Genomic DNA, 21,259 nt, shown 5'->3' on the forward strand with positions numbered 1-21,259 from the left:
CAGGAATTTTTGTGTTTTCGTTACCTGCAATGAGACGTTTTTATCTACAAACACTGGGTCTCCTTCCTCTGCCATGTTGAACCGCCATGTTTCTACAGTAGCTAGGTTTTGACAGTCCTTTAAGGCAAGACTGTTGTTATCTCGATAGAGTTTGATTGCATGTACAATATAAAGAAATTCAGCACTTGTGTGTTCGCAGTAACTTCTATATACAAGGTTAATGCTGCATATGTGAAAGAGTACTGTTTAAATATTTCATTTTAAGTTAAATACCTACTTATAGCTCTTAATCAGAGGTTGTCACTAAGCTAACAGTTTAAAAAAAAGGTGATATTTCATGATTGGAATATAAATCGAGCTTTATTCAGGTTCATATTACATGATTTTAGTTTAGATAAATATTTTAAGGCAATAGTGCCTCTTGTACAGAGGCCGTCATTTTGAGCAACCATGTTAATATAGTAGCCCATAATGGACAAACCAAACTCTGGCTCTAGATGCCTTTTACGTTTTTTAGATTACAACAAAATCCTTTTAAGTCAGGGTGGAAACACCAGTAATATACAGGAACATCTTTCAAGATGGGCTTAAATTCCTGGAATGCATTTGACACTCAACGCACTACTGCTTCCCAACTGAGCAGCACGTCCATTACTGAAGGTAAATATCCTGTTGTAAAAACAGCTCCACACAGGCAGACTTAGACAGGCAGATTTTTTTATTTGACTGAGAAAACTTAAATGAAAAGGTTCAACAGTGGAGCTTTTGCACACCAGTTACATGCATGCTTTTTACTCTGTTTCTAAAATGTGTTCAAACTCAGACGTAATAAAACAGGTTACACTAAAAACTTGCTTAGGCCTTCTTTTTTTCCACACAGAAAATTGACCAGGAATCAATAACGGAATTGGACTGATAAGCACAATCAATAATGGCCTTGGTATCAATAACATCTTATCCATTCCCATCCATTTCCTTTACATACAAAGACTGTGGTGGAAGTAAACATCTTATTTATACAAACGAGACAAGATCCAGTCATCAATTGTGGGGAATGTAATGACAATGTTTTGCAGCAGAGTCCAACAAATTACTGCTAGACAGTATCCTAAGAGGTAAAATAACATTATCTTTGTTTTTTTGAGAAAAGCTTAATATTGTTTGACAGCAACAGATAATTGAAAACTCTCAACGACACAATGTTTTTTTCACAAAGAAAGAAATAACTCTGTGTATAACGTTGTATAAAGAATGCCCAAATAATTAGGAATTTAAGAAGTTTATAATGTTTTTCCTCACTCAATATGAATATAATAATATAATTATTTATATAAAAATATAAAAATATAAATAAAAGCAGTCATATGGATGTAGGTTTTGCCCACTGCTTCTAATCTCAAAATATCCGTGTATTTGAATGATAGATGAAGGTGAAGTTGAAAAATAATACAACCCTTTCCTGCAAGCCCTCTGGGCGACGTTGTTTGTTACTTTGCTTATTTCCTTCTGTCCAATCTCAGCCAATCAGAGTGATTTCTCTCACCGATGGCCTCTGCCGCTGATTCAGCATGCTCAGTCGGCCGGAAAGGCAGCGGACAAGTGCCAACGATGCGAAACACACTGCAAAAAGTAGGGCTACAGATGGTCACTACGGCCTAATGTTGTCCGATGATTCATCTCTGAGTGATCAGATCTCAACACGACCTCAAAGCATCTTGGGTGCATTCACACCTGTACTTAGAGCGGTCCACTTATGATGGGGATCATCCAGGGCCTCAGATAGGCAGCTGATAGTTTTTGTTTTTGTCTTGTTAATTATTCATGCTGTGTGTCTCTCTCACAACCAGAAAACAAGGGGAGTGCTTTTGTTTTCGGGTTTGGAGGGGGTGAGAGGGGGGTTTGAAGTGTTTTCTATCCCTCTGTGCTCCTTGTGTCACAAAATCTACTACAGATGGAGTGCAAGATAAGCGCTCCAGAGACTGATCTTTTTTTGCCTTCTCCTCTAAGGTCGTGACACTGACATTCCCGGTGGCATACGTGATACTTCCAACCCCCAGCCTCCTTGTGTTTTCTCTTGATCCCTTTCTTATTTGCCATTAGGAGTTCTGCAGTTTTAAGAGCATTTTTGAAGTCAAGAATAAAGTGAAGTTTAAAACAAGGCGGAGATTAGCTTATGGAAAGATTGGATTCAAAGACTCATCAGGAGCTCGGCTGAGACGTAGGGCCTCCGCCTGAGTAAGAAAAGTATCACAGGAATGGCTTGACTGCAAAAAGAACAGCTGTGAGGTATTTTCTTTTTGGCTCCTTGGGTATTTTCAGAGGGCTCAGGGAGTAAAGAAAGACTGAGGTGAATCACTGACTAAACCCACCTCCTCCCCCCTGCCTTTGAGCACTCATATGGATCACTGTTGTTGGGGAGAAGTCCTCTCTTCAAGCTCTGACACAGCTCAGTCCTGTGATTATTTGATTTTCTTAGCTAATCAGTGATTGATCAACAAATGTAGTGGTCTGTGACCCTGGGGATGTAGTACACCAGTCAATACACAGCTCCAGAATCCGTCTACAGTCTCAGGTTTTGACCTTTCGGTGATGGTCTAAGTCACTTTGCAGAAAGCGTCTTAGATCTTACACTCATTCAAGAAAGGATTTCACAAAAAAAAAGGAAAAGGTTGTCATTTACTCTCCATACTCTAATTAATGGCATTTGAGGTCACTCACATGAGGTGATGGAAGGTTTTTCTGCTGCGGGGAACAAGTAGAACAAACTATTTATTTTAGTGAAAGCTTTAAATGAAGCCATGCGGATGTTAAACCTTCGGGAATTTGGATTGCACTCTGTGTTCATTACGTGTGCAGAAATAATTTGAAACCCATTTTTTTTCTGGCATGATTTGCTGCACAGTCTACTTGTTCCTCCTACATCCAAGCTGCTGGCAATAAAATTTACTCTTGTGTCCATGTTAATCACATAATACACTGATAGGCGGACTATGCTAGCTTACAGGCCGTTCCTACCATGCACATTCTTATCGCACACAAACCCATTTAATTCAATTTACACAGCCCGCGCTTCAATTTCACACACATAGCATCATACCACATGCTATCTCATTAAACAGGCTGTGGACATGCTTCACAAGCTCTCACAAAGTAGGCCTTATTGTTGCATACACACATACACACACACACACACACACAGATGCAGACAGGGGGATATAGTCTTAAGGAATTTCCCCGGCAACAACATAGGAATAATTTGATTTGGTATTTTTTTGGTAATGTGATGCTGGATTGTTTTGTCTTGAAATGTTTTTTTAATATGTAAATATTAAAACTCAGGATCTAATTTCACCATTTTGTTCTGCGGTTGGTGCACAGAGATAAAACTGTCTCGTCCCCATGTTGAAATTTGGCTTATGCAGGGCAAATTTAAAGTGGCATAAAAGCTCTTTTCCCGTTTCAGCTGTGCAGCTTATTTTGTATTGACACTAGGGTCTTGTGCTTATTTGCTCTTCTGCTGGTATTTAGATGAGAAGATTGATATCACTTTCATGTCTGTGTGTTAAGTACAGCTGCCACAAACAATTATTTCCAATTAATCTTCTGATTATCTTCCAGATTAAGAAATTCATCATGTTGTTTATAAAATTACAGAAAAAAAGCCTGTCAAAATTACCCAGAGCCCTTGATGATATCTTCGATGTTTAACCAACAGTCCAAAAACTGAAAATATTCAATTTACACAATTAACAATGACAAAAAACTAGTGAATGTTTGGGATTTTTGCTTAAAACATTATGAAAAACAACACTGTGTAACTATTGTACCTCAAAATAAAGGCTTCAAAATCATTTTGATGGTAAACTGACTTTTAATAGGGTAAATGGTGCCTCTGTCATTCCCACTCTGGACACAGTACGCCTGTTCTTGTACTACTGGTATGTAACTTTGGTGTCCTGGCCAGGAGAAGTTCTTTGAAAGCACGGTTAAGTCACACACCACTAACTATGTCACTGATTTTGGAGACTCAACAGCTGCTACAGACATCATGGCAAGGACGAAGAGACTGAAGGGGACGTTGGCGGAGGAAGCTAAGAAGAGAAAAAACAAGAGTGACTGAGGAAGAGGCTGCTGAAGAAGAGTAATTCTCGGGCTGTCTTTTTAGTCTCTGTCTATGTTTTGTATTTTTGCACTTGCTTGATGTTTGGCTGTGTTAGCAAACGTGTCGAGTTGCTTGTCTTTGATCATAAATATTGTAATCATAATGAACATGTACCGCTGACCGTATTTACAATATTCATGGTGTAGAAATTAATGGCACTCTGAAACTTGGGGCCGGTACCGATTCTTACATAATGTTACTTTAAATTATTAACTCAATCAATCAACTAATTGTTTCAGCTCTATTGATATGTAGCTAGAGCCAGGAGGAGATCATTTTAGCTTAGAGTAAATACCAAAAGCAGCTAGTCTCATTTGTTTGATTCATAAATAAAAATAATTGTAAAAACAAGAAGTTGTGGTTTTTAAGCGAGGTATGTGCTGGAACTGTTTCTTGGAGACAATCAGACGGATTCAGTCACTTCTTGGAACCTACTGATCTTGACGACAAGACGTCACTGTGTCCAGTCGCTGTGTGGAAAGAAATAATTTCCCTACTAACCCCAGTAAAACCATAATTTGTCTTTATTACAGTTTTATGTCAAACTGTTCCCTTTAAATATACATTTTCTGTGGGAATCATATTAGACTCGGTGACTGAACATAAACTGTTTGGATCAGGCTCGCATTCACAAGAAGGCAATTAAAAAGTTATTTGGCAAGTTTAAAAAAAATAAATAGAGCAGAAATCACAGTAGGAGGATGAGTCACAAAACATAGATGATTGCTTTTATGATTCATTTATTTTAGATTTTTTTTATTTCATTTGTTTGAACAAACAAACAGAGAAATGGAAGTCTTGTTCCCAACTGTGGGGTTTGCTTCCCATTATTCTAAATGTAACAACCTGAGACACACACACAGAGATACACAAACACAGATGCACTCACAAAGACGTTGAAGAAGTCCTTGCAGCCTCAATATGTCAGGGGGCATCAGCCAGCACCCAGGGGAAACGTGCCATGCCTCGCAGCTTCTTGCCCCCTCTATGACTCTGGGACCAGGATCTAACAGTGAAATTGGGTGTAGACAGGCGAGACTCATCTGCCCTTTAGGGAAACCACACACACCAATGCACTCATACACTACCGTTGAATAGGCTTGCAGTCGTGAATTTTTCCATTTTATTGTCTAAGTCATAATTTGGTTTTCCAGAATTTCGCTTGTACTTGCACGTATTTTTCTTTAGGCAAACCTTTGGGAAAATACTTCTCCTTAACCTAGATATTAAAGCAGAAACTGTCCTTGTGAGGCAAGTGGCAAACATTTTCCCTCCAAAGAAATTGTCTGAGACACCATTCAAAATCAGCGTGCTTTCACATGAAATCATCTGTGAATTCATGCATCTCCATCTGGCTTAGTGAGCCTGTCTGCGTCTGTCACACAGCCAAGCTGACAGAGAAGCGGTAGGGGAAGGTGACAATGGGAATGACAGTTTCACTCTTAAGCTGGAAGGTAATGAATCATCTTTATTTGGAAACACCTTCATGTTAACAACTCTTGTGGTAATGGTGTGTGTTACCTGGCTGTCACCTAGCAACAAGCCCCAAACGGTGTTTAGAGGAGTAATTGGACAAATCCAAGAGGCGTAAAGAGGAAAATCAGTATTAACACGCTGATTCTGAAATGAGAAAACCTTTAGAGGTATCTTTAATGGTTGTGTACTTTCTCTCTGTTTCAGTTGTGCATTCCTTTGCATTAAAAAACACCTGTAGGCAATCTAGTGTGAGGCTTTCCTCCACCTTAATAATTACGGATGTCTACCTGCTGTAGCTCAGTCAGTGACAGGAGCCTGAGGATACAAGAGAGAGAGAGCGAGGGAGGAAGAGTGGGAGGGAAAGTGGGGGGAAGACTGTAGAGATGTATGTCAATCTGCCCAGATATTTCATACACCTCTTCTTTCAGGAATTCACACAGCAGAAACATCTGCTGAGTCTTAGCTTAGCCAAGCAGCGAGAAATCGGACACAGGGGGGCACCGAGGCTGTACAGCAGATGGAAATGGAAAGTGTAAAGATGGAAACAAGGAAAGACGGGACCATTTTTGCTCTTGTTCTCTCTTTATGTGCACTAAGTGTGCTGACCAACTCCCCCCCATTGACTTGAGTGCAGACATTTCTTTGCTGTCTTGCGGAGACAGGCCAAGCGTGGCTGAACTCCCACCACATACTGTACCTCCAGTTTTCCCAGGAGGATGAACTGGCTGGTGAATGGAAGAAAGTAGGCCAGGGGAGCCACCACTGTATCCTTTCCTCCTCCTCCTCCTCCTCCTCCTCCTCCTCCTCCTCCTCCTCTTCGAGAAATCTGATTCATGGGGAGCAAAAGATATACTTGTCTGTCACACAGAATTTCTCTCCTCCTCCATTTCATTTGGAGATTTCATTTACCTCAGATAGAGTATGCATTTTAACACTGTAGATAGATTTCTTATATCCACTCAGCAGCTGTAGGTGTGCTATACATGCTGTTTGTGTTTCCACAAGACATCACTGTTCAGTATAATTCAAACAGGTCTGAGCCACTTCTGCTGTCAGGGGACTGTGGTTGTATGTTGAGTATGGAGCTCGCTGGTCATTGGTCCAGTACAGACACATTTTCTGTCTGGGAATCTGGGAAGGTGGAACTGTGGGATGTATTTTTTAAATTAATTATGATGTGTGGATTGAAGCGTTGTTGCCTAGTGCACTGTAAAACACTGTAAGCTGGTTGAACATGAAAACATAAGAGAAACATCTGTACATAGTACAAAGGAGTCTTTGACAACGAATCTTCAAACTGAACAGTTTCACCTTTATCTCTGAAAGAATTAGGATGTTTAACCATGGAGCTCCCCTGGATGAAGCCACATAAACAACTATGATGGGAGAACTCTGTTACAAATAGGCCTCTGAGCTATTAGGTGTTTTCAGACAGCGAGCAGTTTAAGCTGTCGCCTCTATTGTTTCCAGTGTAATGCTGTGGGAGGTGATGATGGTTTGACTTTTTCAACTTGCAGCTACAGCTTGCAGTGTGACTATGGCAACCACAACCACAGTCAGGGAAACAATACAGGAGCTAGCTTTACTGATATCTGAATTACACACCTCTTCACCACCAGTTCAATGAAGATAAATTGTATCAAAGTGATACGTTTTGTAAGTTTGTTTATCCGATATTGGCCAATTACCATCCAGTGTGTAACATTTAGGAGGATCTACTAGTAGAAATGGAATATAATATTCATAGGTATTTTTTCATTTTTTATTGCATGGCTATTATTTTTACTCATGTTTTATGTCTATTCATTTTATTGTTTTATTTTATATGTAATTTTGCGCCTCATGTGAGCTGCTATGTCTTTTATTTATGATGTCTTATTTATTCTCCTGTACAGCACTTTGGTCAACTTTGGTTGTTTTAAAGTGCTTAACAAATAAAGTTGGATAGGTATGTTTTCATTAGTGTATAATCACCTCATCTTCCACCATGTTGAACCGTGGCTCTAGACAGGACCTTTAGCATTCTTCTCGAGTTTCGTGGCCACTCGCTTGGAACGTAAGAGTGAGACGAGGGGGTTGTAATCTGCAACTAAATCCTACAAACAACAACCTTTAATTATGTCATATTTCCTCTATTATAAGCTACACTCCTCCCTATTTAGCTCTGTAATGGGATTATACTACATGGGTAGCAGCAGCCTGTGTTGCAGTATAGTCTGGTAGGATCGTAATGTAGCCAGAGGCTGCTGTGGCGGTGTTGTGCCCGGCTGCAACCATGGTGGCAACTGCTCGCTGTCTGAAACCACCTTTATAGATAATGTTTTTATAGGGGATGCTAATGACAGAGGCAAAGAGAGCTTTGTGAAATAAAGGGCTGTAGACAGGCGGCGTGCTGGTCGTCTTGCTGTAATATTATTTAACTTGCTATTGTGTTGTTGCACTTGTTTGATATTTGGCTGCGTTAGAACAGTATACAGCTGTCCATATTTATGGCAGTGCCCTCTGAAGTCAGAGAAGTTGACGTTTTTCTGTATAATGTTTTATAGTGTACTTTGGTGGCATGTCTGCAGAGGCCTGAATGTCTGGATTCGAGAGCTTAGCAGTAACCAGGCGTGGAAATAACGCTGTCAAGGTGGTCACTATTTTTTTCTGCCCGCTGGAGAACCCTCTCACCAAGATTCATGTTGAGACCTGTTAATACAGTTTGAGCTGGAGGCTTGCAGAACCGTAACTCTTGCCACTGTCCTATCCCACCACTAACGTTGTTTTTTTTCATGTCCACAAGCCGATAATGACGTTCCCAGAGTTTATTTTGGACCTGCTACACTTTACACTGCAGCCTTTTTACAGATGCCCAGGTAATTTTCCTCCTTCCCTTCAGAGAACTAGTATACATAAATGAAATATGGATGCAGCTTGAAATCAACTCCAGCGGCATCCAATCTCTTGAATCAACTTTGGGGATGTTTCCCTGCCAGCTCCTGCTTGGATACCAACACTTCCTTAGCAACTGCATGGCCAGCGGCTGTATATGTGCATTTAATGCTGACAGGAGCTGCAGGGCTCAGCTGTTGATGGAACACAGTTATCCTTTTTCTCATTACTGTCTGCTCTATGTGAGATTCACCAGGCCTGAGGACAACCATCAGGGACTTATGTGTGTGTGTGCACAGTGTGGCCAATAAGGAGAACAGGCTTGTTCCCTGGAAACACCTGTCCAATACTCTGAACAGATATCTGAGCATACAAACAAAGGATTCTTTCCTCATCACACTCCAGATGTCATCAGATATGGATGTAAACACAACTCCCTGAGAAAAATGGAAATTGCTCAAACATGTTCAAAGTGCCAGAACTCGTATGCATAATTTCATTTGAGACCATAAAACTCAAATCAGGTGCTCCTCCTGTGACAGCAGTGTTGGTTAACCTGTTTCTACATGCATGAGAGCTGCAGCCACGCTTCCACTGACAAACACATAAGACAGGGAATACCCAAAAATCTGTGTCCAAAACAAAACCTACTGCAGTGAATAAATGTTTATTTTTGGTCCTGTTTCCATGGATATAAAAAAGTAACTGAATAAACACCTCAGGCTGGAGAACAGGTGATGTCATCATTTAACAGACATTGACTTTTTATGTTTTATTTGGATATCTTTGTTCACTAGACAACAAGTTGTAGTTCACGTTGAACCAACTAGCTATGATTAAATATTATGCCTAAAAGAACACTGGGGATCCCAGATGTAAAAGGAATGTAAACACTGTATTTTTCTTTATTGATTCCCATACAGAACTTACTGTAAGTGGTCTCCAACAACAGCCCCTAATGGTCATTCAAGGTCAGCAGCACAGGCTTTCATCTCTTGAAAATCCCTGCAGCAAAAACATTCCATTAAAAAGCAGCCTTCAGTATTTAAAAAAAAAAAAAGCCACACTTTCAGATGTAAACTAGAATCTGGAAACATGTCCGCTTGGTGCACAGACTGTACAAATTGTTAATACTTGTTTAATACGTTTTAATAGTTTTACAGCTGTTTAAGCTGCTGATGATTAAGACTTTATATTAAAAGTGAATCAAATGATTAATGATATATAAGTGGTCCCTGATAGTGGTGAATCTGCACATACTGTAATTAAACACACAACTCTGAACCCAGCAGACTGTAGGGAGCGTTTTAGCATCCTTCAGGTCATTATTTGGGCCTGAAATTTAATTTGGTTCACTCTCACTGCCTTTAAAGCAGTTTGGCCAAAGCAGCCAGCATTATTCAGCAAAAGAGCTCTAAAAACCCACAGTACACTTCTTGCTCAGGACCAAACAGCTGACACAGTTAGCGACTAGCTGGTTAACAGTTCCTGCTAAATGCACACCATTCTTACCTATAAATAATACATTAAAAAGAATGTATGTATAATCATTTTAAAATTATTTAAATAAATTCAACTGAAATGAAGATGGCAACTATGGCTTGCTCAACAAGTTTGGCTGGAAATTATATCATCATGATATCACGCCAACAAGAAAAGTGGAGCAGTGGACAGTTATTTGTCCACCAGGGCAAATATGAGCCTCATCCCGTCTGAGTGATGTGACACATTCATTTACAGATAGATCTCAGTTTCGTTATTTGAAGATGTAACCAGCGTCCAAAGATAATCCAAGTGATTGATTGGAACGATCATGAGAAACTGAGTCACATTGGTGTAATTATTTCTATACAAGAACAAGACCAGGTGAAGGTGGAACATCTAACCTTGGATCATCATCAGTGGCGGTTCAAAGCTCAGCCAATGAGCTCAAAGTATCCGCTGTGAAATACTGTCATATCAAAGTCCTACTTCAAGATCAAGCATCAAAGAATAAATGGCAAACATGTCACATACCATATAAGATGGAGGACTTAATGACAAGGGGAAGCAGTGAGGGAGAAAAAGCAAATAGGAAAACCAAAGCAGCACAGGTTGACTCTTATTTTCTTTGTCATGTCAAAACTCAGCAGGCGGGTTTAAGGGAAACACCTGACTGCCGAGTTTCATTTAAAAGCTCATTTTTAAATCATAAATCCAAGAGCCCAGGTCCATCAGGGGAGAATTGATGCCTTTGTCAGTTGGCAGTGTACATATTCGTAATGAAAAAAAGATCCAAATCTTTGATGCGATATTTATATTCCCTCAGGATAAATGTACAATTTGCTCTGACTCTGCGATACCACTCAGAAAGTGACAGATACATGAAACTTTAACGTGAGATGTGGATTCAGGGAATACTTTACGGAATAAAAACATGAGCCGACCCCATCAGTTTTTCTCGTTTGCGCTCTAAGACTTGTTGTAAATCTGTTCCGACCACTCACCTTGTGTCAAGAGCTTCCTACTCAGCTGCTTTCTGTTTCTTTATTAAACTGTTAATCCTGAAGAAAAGTGCATTGTTAATTACCGCTAACGATACAATGTGTTTGGCGCCAGAGGGCCTTGTTCAATAATTAAAACATTTTCCTCTCTCCTGGCAGGGATGCACACTACTGGTAAACTGGAACAAATTACTGCTTGTTTCCTTTTAAGCCAACACTGGTCAAAAGATACCACTCATGAGTCAGACCCAGCAGTGAAAAGAGATATCATAATAACAATGAATTCTACCATTTATGTCATTAGATGTTTAAACAGTAGAATAGGAAACAGCCAGGGAATAAGCAAATAGTGCAGATTTCCTTTCTTGTACAGGATAGTGGTTTCAGAGGGCAGGTAGAGAAATGTCTGATCAACCAGCTATTTGACAGGAGTGAGTTACAAATCGTTAAAGAAAGCAAATGTACATTTTGGGGAAGTGCTTATTCTCTTACTGTGAGATGACACGACTGATACCACCCACATACCTGTACAGTAAATACAAAGTTAGCTCAGCTTAGCACAAAGACTGGAAACAGGTGGAAACAACTAGCTTGGCTTTGTTGGTGGTAGCGTCACTGTGCAGACATGCTAGTGGCATCGATCTCATCTAAATCTCCGTAATTAAGTGAATAAAACAGACTAGGACCAGTGTGTGGGATTTAGTGGCATCTAGTTAGTTGCAGATTGCAACTCCCTGGCTTCATCCTCCCCTCACAGGTGTGAAAGACAAACTACTGTGGCTTTGAAAAGCACAAAAAATGCTAAAGGCCTGATCTAGTGCCAGTGTTCAGTTTGTCCATTCTGGGCTACTGTAGAAACATAACATTGCGGCCTCCATGGAAGGTGACATGTGGCATCTGTACATATAAAATACTCATTCTAAGGTAACAAAAACATAACAATACTTATTCAATTCAATTCAATTCAATTTTATTTGTATAGCGCCAATTCATAACAGAAGTTATCTCAGGACACTTTTCAAATAGAGCAGGTCTAGACCGAACTCTTTAACATTAATGTGAATGTGAATATATACTAATGGAAATATAGTTGTGAAACTTATATTCCATTTCTGCCAATAGATGATCATAAATGTTACACACTGGACCTTTAAGGGAAAGAGGAGGTGAAGAAAAAATGAAAATCATACCTAAATAATGCAGACCAACTATACACCGGTCAGCCGTAACATTATGAGCACTGACAGGTGAAGTGAATAACACTGATTATCTGGTTATCATGGTAGTCAGTGGGTGGGATATATTAGGCAGCAAGTGAACATTTTGTCCTCAAAGTTGATGCGTTTAGAAGCAGGAAAAATAGGCAGGGTGAGGATTTGAGCGACTTTGACAAGGACCGAATTGTGACTGGGTAAGAGCATCTCCAAAACTGCAGCTCTTGTGGGGTGTTCCCGGTCTGCAGTGGTTAGAACCTATCAAAAGGGGTCCAACGAAGGAAAAGTGGTGAACTGGAGACAGGGTCATGGATTCACTGATGTAAGTTGGGAGTGAAGGCTGGCCTTTGTGGTCCGATCCAACAGACGAGCTACTGTAGCTCAAACTGCTGAAAAAGTGAATGCTGGTTCTGACAGAAAGGTGTCAGAACACACAGTGCGTCACAGTTTGTTGGTATGGGGCTGTATAACATTACGACCACCAGGGTGCCCAGGTGGTTGTAATGTAATATGGCTGATCAGTGTATATTTACACTGATATAAAAAAATACATGATCATAAAGTGAATGAATCTTCAAGTCTGAATCAACTGTACACAATGGACCATACGGTATGGCAGCCAAACATTGAAAGACCATGGGAAAATGAGGACACAGATTGTGGTCAGGACTTGTTAACTCAACACCCAATGTCAATTATTGTCCAAAATAGTGATATCTTATCTCTGCCTGCTGAGGGAAATTGTATAGGCTATAGTACTGGAAGCATTATGCAGCCTTTTGTTTTCAACTAATGCTTTAAACCAGTGAAAAATACTGCTCTGCAGAGTGAGAGGTGAGATGGAGAGCAGACTCAGGCCACATCCTCCATTCACCTCATTCCCTGTGAAACCTCTTCTAATGGCTATTTAATTCATAGTACTAACGGATTATCAAAGTCATTTAAATTAGTCATCATGGAGAGGAGAGATTGTGAGACAGCCATGGGAGGTGGGTCACGGTAACCAAAAGGCCTGGAGGAAAAAATGAGGAAGGCATGCAAATGAAATATAAAAAGGATGATTTTTCTTCGCTCCCTCTGTAGATTCCACAGGCTCTACTTATGATTTAATCTGCTATAAAGCTGAGCCCACTGTGGAAAGCCCCACAGGCAGGAACCTCTATCCTACAGTTTACCAGAAATAATGTTAAAGATTCAAGAGAATCTTAGGAGAAAAAGGAAAGACAAAAGAGGAGTATGTGTGTTGAAGAACAAAGCAGGAGGCAGAAATGGAGGAGCAAGGCGATGAGCGTGAAATACAGGCAGGCACAGAAGCCAATAAAATATAGATCTCAAACATCACAGTGAAGTGACAGGGTGACCTTGTAGCCAGTGAGTGCCATTAATGAAAAGCTAAGAAAAGGAAAAGGAAAAGCAAATGCAGTCAGGTTAGAGTGTATTTTTTTATTGTAAGCCTGCATTACCCTTCCTGCTCTCTACATCTCTACATTGTTTGGTTTAGGCATTTTGCAAGGTGGTTGGACTGAATCCAGACTCTGTAAAATCCCTTACACAGAGAGGGAAACTACTTTACTTGTCTGGTTTTGAAGACAGTATCAGTGAGAGAAAAATCTGGATTACCAGGTTTATGGTAAATAAATAGTTTTAAGACATTTTGGTAAACAGGCTTAGTCACTTTCCCCCAAGAGTTAGGTGAGGACATTGATACACCTGAGGGACTCCACCTCTGTGAAATGTTTTAAAGAAAATGTGAAAGATCCCATCTGTGCCCCAGTGTTTGGTTTGTCCGTTCTGGACTACTGAAAAACAGCTATTCTTATTTTCAGGTGATTAAACACTAATGAAAACATATCTATGAATATTATATTCAATTTCTGCCAATAGATCCTCTAAATATTACACACTAGACCCTGAAGACATATTGTCTCATATTACCTTAGTTTTTAAGTCTTATCGTTGGCCTTCATTACATTTATCCCTTGTGTTAATTTATCTGACTATTTATTTATTTTTAACATTTTATTGTTTTATTGTTTGTTTTCAATCTTGCTCTGTGAAGCACTTTGGGCTGCGTGTTAGTATGAAAGGTGCTATGTCAATAAAGTAGAGTTGAGTTAAATAAATATGCCGCTAGATTTAGTATAAAGACTGGAAGCAGGAGGAACGAGCTAACCTTGCTTTAGCCAAAGGTAATAAAATCGACCTACCAGCACCTCTAAACTCACTAATCAACACTCGGTTTTTTAATCCATACAAAAACTACAGTTATGATATGTTGTGATTTTGTGATTTCTTGAAGTGAGAGATATTATGCACTGGACTATTTTTTGGCCTTGAGTCTTACTCATAAGGCTTTATCCAGTTTTTACCTTAAGCTAACCTCTTGGCTCCATGTTCATATTTATGTTATTCAAAGGTCCAGTGTGTAATATTAAGGATTCTAGGATCTATTTGCAGAAATGGAATATAATATACATTTTGTTGTTTATTTGTTTTTGTTACCTTAAGCCGTTTTTAATCTACATTTTCCATGGAGGCCGCCTTGTTGAACCACCATGTTTCTACAGTCAAGAACGGACAAACCAAAAACCAAAAACTGGCTGTAGGGGGCTTTCATGTATTAAATGTTTTTTGTGAGTTTCACGGCCACCATAGTTTTTCCCATTCTCATTCCCAGGTAGTCATATACAGACGTGAGGAGTGTTAATTACAATCTGAAACTTCACTACTAAATACCACTAAATCCTACACACTGGTCCTTTAATTTATTCCTTTCATCAAATATAATGTATCACTGTTTATCAGGTATTTTTGGGGTGATTGACTACTTGTTTTAATGTCAAACAATAGTGAAAAATCCACACAGCAAGTTCTTAAACCCTACAGGGGCAACTTCACATGCTTGATTTGACTTAAAACCCTTAAACACAAAAGCATCTTCACATATAGGGAGCTTGAATCAGTGTATGTTTGTCATTTTTGCTAGACAACTAAGCTAATTGATGAAGAAATTATAAAAATTAAACACAATGCAGTATCAGGGTGATTCATGATTCACATTTAGAGGATTGCTGGTAATGAGTGAGAGTTAAATATATTAAAACACAATAAAAAATCCCCCTGTTTCCATGTTACATAAAAATCCTACATTATTATTCTTACTGTATAACCATGTGAGATTAAAGGGTGCTGAGAGATGCACTTGTGCATCCACACATGAGCACACAGTCACAAATGTCTGACACAGACCACTTCATCAGCTCATGTCTCTGCTCGCCACAGGCCACCGGCTCTCCTCCACCGTGAAAATATCTTCCAAACCATATAAATATTTATGTCCATTAATAGTAAAGAGGCTGCACGAGTAGATGCATAATGCTCTGTACTGGTCTTATTTTCGCAGGAGATGCACTCCAACTGCCACGACGTCTCTGTCGCCATGACAACAGAGTTCAGCAAGCGAGCCAAGCAGGACTTGGCCCCCATCACTCTGCTCAGACAAAAGTAGCATGATTCTCATAGAGAGGGGAAACAATGCGCACGTTAAGTGTGCTCTGGCAACAATATGCATATTAATTTTAACTTGTAGTTACTTAAACATCACACTGACATGAGTTTTAACAAGAGAGAGTGCGCACACTGCTCCCTCTGTGAATAGGCTACACCACAGATGTCAAAATGTGGATATGGACATGATTAGATGATCTCAGGGCATTTCTAGACATTGTTACCGAATAGCAGGAGCCACAGAATACTTTGACCATATAAAGATGTGGACGCTTATGAGGAAAGCAGATGTGAGGAATTACAAGCTATCACATTCACATTCCACAGACCAATGTGTGCCTGAGTCCAAGTCCAAAATATTGTCTTAACAAGGAGCTAGAGATTTATTGTCCTCCCGCTGTCAGATGTTAGTCGATGGGGAATTTTTTTTGAAAGAATCATTATACATATGAAGACATTCATTCATATAAACAAACAAATAATTTCACTCTTACTTCACAGTTTTGCATCTCTTACACATACATACATGTTTTTCATGGAGCTCTGGACTTTTAACTTGTCAGAGAATTGAAGTTTTGTGATCACAGACAGGATTTCTCTCTGCAGTGACATCTCCTCTGGGAACAGCGACGGTTCTGGAGTAGAAGATGTATGGAAAATGAAGGGGGGGTTTCTGTCCAGCTACAGCTGGTGGATGAGAAACAAATGAAAGACAGGAAGCACAGATAAAACTGAGGCGTGTGTCAGAAAACAGAAGCGGAGGGTTATTGGAGTGTGTGTTGAACACAGCAGCTCCATGAGGGATTAGGAGGCCGAACAGCGGGAGCGATTTGCTCCAGAGAGAACAGCTTACTGACATTCTGCTTTCAAGGTAACACAGCTTTCACTTCCAGACTCAGCATGCATGCACACTCTGGCTCAAAGTGCATCGTGCAAGATTAACAAGGAAGTTTGCTCATTGTGTGAAGAAAATATCTTCCACCAGAAGACGGAGCTGGAAAAGTTGAGTTTTTTTCCTGATGAAAAAAGTTTGTGAAGTGAGGGGTTTACATCATACAGTTAGTCATTTTCCCCATGACGGGAGAGTTCCTCTGTAATGACAAAAGTCTGTCCCTCAAGCTGTCCTCAAAGCCTTTCACTTTCCAGCAGAGTGATGACCTTGTGAGAGAGTTTATTTGTACAGCACGTTTCAAACACAGCGGTAACTGAAAGTGCATTACATGAGACAAAGCAATGCAGTGATAACACACAATGAAGAGGAAGAGGGAGTCATTTAAAATGGAATGCAAATGAAACAAACATTAAAATAGAAACTAGGTGTTAAAGAATAAACAAGTCTATCAAAGATACAAGCAAAGAATTACCTTTTAATTTAGATTTTACAGTTGTTGGTTCCAGTTGTGTATAACTAAATGCAGCTTCATTGCGTTTTTGGTTTAAACTTCCAAACGTTTCCTAAAGATATAAAGGGCCAACAGTATACTAGGTTTATATTCTTCAAGCAAATTAGAAATGTATTTTGGCCCCAGACCAGTGAATTGATTTATAAGCTAGAGCCAGCGCTTTAAAATATGTTCTATGAAGTGAAAGCCAGCGTAAATTTAAAGGCTAATGATGGCAACTGCAGTACATTCAGAAGGCTGCAACCAAACCATCAGAGCAACTGAGCACATTGCTGCTGTTCCTAAAGGAAACATGTATGACAACTTGAGTTTTATTTTCATTATTTCTGCCATCTTTTTCTAATTTAATAATGTGATAATAACACTGTACTCACCCAGATAAACGCTGAAATGGGGGATCACAAGCACATCACTACACTACAGTCCACTGGGGAAAGAAAAACAAGCAGTCAGACAATCATTCAGGTTCACCCAGGTTATCTAAACCACTTTATTTTGATTTATCAATGGGCAGCGCCCCTGTAATGTTTGTAACAATCTCTCATTCCACATTGCGCACACAATTACAGTAGGTCAAAGTTCAACCAGGAGCTGTGATTGATGTTCATAACAGACATCGGGATAATAATGTTACAGTTTCCCTTCGTTTCCTATTTTAAATTTAGGCTTACCAGTGGCTGGGTTCCCACATTTACCGATAATATTATAAAATAATTTCTAATAGAGATAAAATTTTCTTTATGAGCAGGAATAATCTGTTCAATCCCCTTGGTAGCATTCTATAAAGGATTTGCAGTTGCAGTTCTCCACCTTTGCTTGGACATGAAACTTTCCTCATATTTCCTCATATTCATAACCCACTGGAAACCCTGCCTCCCATTTGACACTGCTCGTACTGTCTACCCATTAGAGGTGATGTTATTTGTTCAGACTGCGACCCCCAACATCCCCCACTCCTATCTGAGTGGGAGTGAGAGAGAAAGAGACCCCATGTAGAGAAAAAATAGACGAGGGTGTGGACAAAGACTGGCACAGCAGGACGTTCCCATACATGTCACACATACAGACACACACCATCCCAATGTGTCCCACTGATATCCCTAAAAACTGCAGGAAACCCAGGGAGAAAGAGAGGACAGAGGAGGGTCAGAGGGTGGGGTATTTTTTGGGAAGGGGGGGGTCTTAGCTGTGCCTGAGGACAGTGAGACAGCAAAACATACACACACACACACACACACACACACACACACACACACACACACACACTCACTCTCTGTTATTAATACAGGTCGTCAATTAGGTCTGACCTAGAAAGCCTGTCTGCACGAAGGCTACACAACAAGCTGAAACAGACTGACGGGCCTCCAAACACTCCAAATCCCTCCACTCAGTCTAAAAGCCTGGATTAACTCACACACACATATAAACACACACGTTTACGAGACAAAATACATGCATCGAGAAAACGCAACTGAAAAAACCCTCATCAACTCCAAGGCCGATTTACAGATGCAGTAACATGCAGAGAGGCACATAAACACTGCATGTTGCAGGACAAAAAGACAGATATAGGCGGGGTGCCAACACTTAAATTAGGCAACTAATTTAAAGCCTTTGAAATTGCTTTCTGTGCAATTACTTCCAGCACGTCTGTAACTTCTTTCTACAATTCTGCAGGTACGGGATGTTGCGATAGACACCGGCAAGCCATGTAAACAACACTAACCTGCAGTGACTGATATTGACACCGTCACCTTTTTGTCACTGTGTTTTTCTTTCCTTCATCTAGAGCGCAGGGAGCAACTGTCTTATAGGTGTAGAGTCTTAGGGGCCATGTTGAGTGCATTAGCAGAGGAGGAGGGGCGGTTGTTGAGGTAGAAGGATGTTCTGAAGGTGAGGAGGGTGAAAGTTAGCCTCCTGTGCCAGGCATGTGCTCTCAGTTAGTGGGCAAGGACGTGCCAGGGGCAAGCAGTCGTATTTGGCTCCGTTCCCTGCACACAGACCCTCTGCTTTCATTCATGGTCTTGTCTTAAGAGCTTTTTCCTCCTCCATTGTTACACAAGGCCTATCTAAAGGGTTTATGCCTCTGACTTGTGCTAAGCACTCGGGGTGACAGAGCCAGAGCTCATCACAAATCCTAAAACCCTCTGCAAATGCTTTGTCTCTTTCCTCACTGCTTTCTGCCTTAATATTGTTTTTTTACTTTCCCTTCCTCTCTCTCTGCTTCCCTCCCTCCCGTCAGTCCCCTCCCTCCTCACTCTCTGCTCTCTTCATATCTTAATGCTTCTATCTCCTCTCCACTCTCACTGTGACAGTGGAGTGCAGGCGTGCTCTAATCTAAGCCAGATGAGCTAGAAAAACACAGGCTTCCTCCGTCGTTTGCTTTCCCCATTAACCAAGAGGCCCATCATTTCTCTCGCCAATCACAGGGAAGACTTCTGAGGTTTACCAGCACGTCTGCATATGCACTGCAGACAAGCTGGTAAAACTCCTCTGTGAGTGATTTATAATGACACTCGACGGCTTTTGCTGCTGCCATCGTCTGTCTCCTCACCACAGACTAGTGGGCAGCACGTGGCTCAGAGCCAGACTCAAGGCACCTGTTGAGAATACAGCGGCATCAAAGTCGTTTTACATAATGTTTGGATGGATTTGGATTTCCAAAGTATTTCTGCTCCTGAAAGTACCTTTTTAGACCATATGGATGCAGTGTTACATGTAAACGTGGCTCCCAATCAGACCAGAGTGTCCAGTCGGCATCAGGGTTGAGCTGAGGCTGCTTCCTCTCTGTCATGGTGAGTTTGGGCTGAGGCTTTCATTTAGGATTGGCTGACTCTTGCTCACTGCTGAGGCAGAAGGACATCACGTCCCTCTGGGGACAGTTGCCGTCCCGCCCTGTCACTTCCACTCTCTTATCCACAAGCCACGAAGCACATGGCATAAAAGTCCAGACTGCAGTGAGGCAGACGGCGAAAGAAGAGGGAAAGAAAGGGAAAAAGATAAACGGGACACTTGGCAGAAGGTAGCTGATTTTTTTTAAAACCATAATTTTTTGTCATATTTATCTGACTTTTTTTGAATTTTTTGAACTTTAAGGAATTTTTTAAAGGTTTGGTACATGGCACGCATATGTATATTATTGTTTGCAGGATACAGGAACATATGGCACTTTTTTTTCAGAAGGAAAAAAACAACAAAAGTCACACAGAGAAGAGACCTATCTTCCAGCCGGTCCCAGAAAGACATCCCTTCCTCCTGATTACCACTTATTCTAATACATCCATAAGATGGTTATAAAATAACATGACAGACTATTACTATACAGAAAATGCAGACTTGGATATGTTTTGTATTAACTGTCGTTCAGCAGCTTCATTCTGTGGAGTCTTGAGAGTTTGTGATAGTATCTATCCGGTATCTTATATTGTAAGCTTTCTTATCACCTCTTTCACATATTTGCTAGATTCTGCCATAATGTCAGACCTTTTATTGCATTCAGTTTCTCCTCCAAAGTCTCTATGCCATATTTTTACAGACTCATTACTCAAGAAGGAGTAAGCTGTTTTATAGAAAATGTGAGGCTTTGCAGTTTTCCCATGGTGGTTCCAGATAGTTTCTAATTGTGTTATCGGCCACATTATTAACGCTTAGACATAATGCAATGTCTTATATGCAAATACTTCTACAAATGTCCTTTTCCTACTAGGTTAAATCCCTCACGTGTTCCTGTCTTATTGTATGACAGGAACACACCCTCCTCAAATAAATTACCAATAGGGCTTAAACCACGAGAATGCCACTGCTTTCAATACACAGTATTTATACAGATCTTTGGGTTTTGCCATAGTGTTAGGCTATGTATGACAAAAGATTGCCAGCAGCAAAGCTTAGCATAGACTGTAAACAAGAGAAATATTAAAAAAAATCTGCTTAGAAACTCTAAAACTCACTGGGGTGTCCTGGTTGCTCACCTGGCAGAGCTGGCTTCTCGTGTACCAAGTCTGAGTCCTTGCTGGGTTGGACTCTGACATGTGGCCCTATTGTTTGCTGTCCTATCAATAAAGCCAAAAAAAAGCCTTTAGTATAATTGCTGTAAATAGAACCAGGCTAACTGTTTCCCCCCTGCTTCCAGTCTTTATG

The sequence above is a fragment of the Dicentrarchus labrax genome, unplaced genomic scaffold (genome assembly GCF_905237075.1).
Source record: "Dicentrarchus labrax unplaced genomic scaffold, dlabrax2021, whole genome shotgun sequence".
NCBI lineage: Eukaryota > Metazoa > Chordata > Actinopteri > Moronidae > Dicentrarchus > Dicentrarchus labrax.